The sequence below is a fragment of the Poecilia latipinna genome, unplaced genomic scaffold, assembly GCF_001443285.1.
Source record: "Poecilia latipinna isolate Pla-1442-1.1 unplaced genomic scaffold, P_latipinna-1.0 Scaffold2681, whole genome shotgun sequence".
Taxonomy (NCBI): Eukaryota; Metazoa; Chordata; class Actinopteri; order Cyprinodontiformes; family Poeciliidae; genus Poecilia; species Poecilia latipinna.
Window position 1 is genome coordinate 7,751 of NW_015115297.1, and position 2,297 is coordinate 10,047.

A 2,297-nucleotide genomic window follows, 5' to 3' on the forward strand; every position below is an offset into this window, starting at 1 on the left:
TCCACCAATGGAGAGATCACCTCATCACCATGATGAGAGCAAATGTCCTTTGCCTGTTGTTCCATTTCTCCTCTCAGCTTCAGTGAGTGTGTGAGTCTGAATTCATGAAAACAGAATCTACTTTGAGTTTTGACCAACGAATTACATGTCAGTGCAGAGAGGCTGCAGCCAATCAGCTTTCACCTTCTGTAGGATTATGGTTCCACCCAGGTTCAAGGTTCAGATCTGAAGGTGAGAAAACAAGGAGACCAGTGGTGAGAGAGAGGAGCTGCTATGTTTAAATGCAGAGATCTGTTTCACTGAAGTTTAGTAGAATAGTCCTGGATTCACCAAACCTCAACAGCAGAACTTAGTTATTCAAACAACAAGCCTGTCTGAACAGGAACAGCTAAGTTAGGGTAAAACAATCCTGCCAAGATTCCATCTTTAAAACACCATGAGGTTTGATCACAGATGCCGACACTGAAAAACCGTCTGCTTCTGACCGTATTCTAGATGAAAAACTAAGAATAACTGGAATGAAGACCCACAAAACATTTATTGTCAATAATAATAATCTAAATGAACCAATAAACTAAATTTGTGGAATATTTTAAATAACACCCTGTTAATACGGCTCCATTATGGTTGCTGTCAGGTTGGATGGTAATATCTACTATCTCATCATCACTGCTGGATCATTTGCATTTACGTCAGTATGGACTTGGCTAACATCTGACTCTTCATGCTTTGGGCTCTTTATGATGCTGTTCTGGCATTTCCATCTAAAGTAACTTCAACTCCACTGGAAAGTCTCTCTGCAGAGTTTAGGTGTGTTTAAAAGGATTTTATAACCATCTTTGCAGAAGTGGATTTCTGACACTGATGGACGAGAAGGCATGGCTACAGTCTCAACTCTAATCCATGTGAAAGGTGCTCTGTCAGGTTGAATCAGGACTCTGTGCAAGCCAGTCAAGTTTCTCATCTGTGTCTTCTCAAAGTTTTTAACACATCCAGTCAGTTCTTGGAAAAGCTTCTCCAAAGAACTGAACTGATCGAATTTGAAAAGTTTTGTTGGACCAAAGTCTTTAGCAATAATCCTTTGTGCTTTATATGACTTCTGGTTTTGATGTTGTTTAGTAACCAACATGCAGCCTGGCATTTTACATTGTACTATTTGTTAATTATTTGCCACCAAGCAGCAGCAGGTTGTTGTAATTCCCAGAATAAGAGCCCACTTCTACCTAACTGAGCTTTTATTGCATCATAACCAAACCTTTACTGAATGCGACTGAAATGGAGTTTAGACTTGCTAAAACCTTCAGTGACTGTCTGGGTGTGACACTATCTATTGTAGTTTATTTAACATTCACTTCCTGAGTTCACAAAATAGCATCCATGTTAAATAAACTACAAGGGACTTTTATCTCTAGATACTTTAACATTGTTTATTGTTTTTATAACTACCAGGTTTAGACAAAATTAGGCAGAAAAGAAGAAAATCTTGTCTCCATCCATCTGTAGAAGATAATTTACTATTAGAAAAATCCGTAACATCACTTATGTGGCTTTTCAACAGTTAAACATTTCTAACAATATAAAACAGAACATATACTTTCATGATTTAAAGCACTTTAAACTGCTGTGTTACTGAAATGTGCTATACAAATAAATTGATTTTAGTATAAAACACAGCTATAAAGTTTATTTTCTGAACCTTGAACAGTTTCATAAAAACCATTAATGTTTGATCCAATCAAGAAGCTTTTATGGTCTGAAATGATCTGAATAAAATTGAGCAACTGAGATTCCTTGACCTTTATCTGCATCCAAAAAATTAAAACTGATACAGATGCTAAGATGTAATTAAATATGTTTAATGGAGAAAATAAAATCTGGATTCAAACTTTACAATAAAGTTTCTTCTCTTAAAAAACAACCAGACATGAAATCAGCTCAAGTCCACGATGATATGAAATCTGTTCTCATGCATGTCAGGACTCAACAAAATGAGTTCAAACATGAAAGGATCAAAGAACTGCTTTCATTTGTCATTTTACTAAATTTAATCAAATCTGCTGCAGAAACTGTCAGCAGGTTAAATTCCCATGAAACCGAGATTTATTGTCCAGGTTCACTGATTGTTTTTAGTTAAACCTCACATAAAATGAGGATGTTCAGAGTTTGTAGAGCTAGAAAACAACATGGTGGAGGTCAGGGGTGTTCACAGTCGGTCCTCGCCATCCTGCATGTTTTAGTTTTAGTTTTCTCCCTGGTGGTAGTAACAACCTTTTCAGCATGTTACTATGTCAATGTTC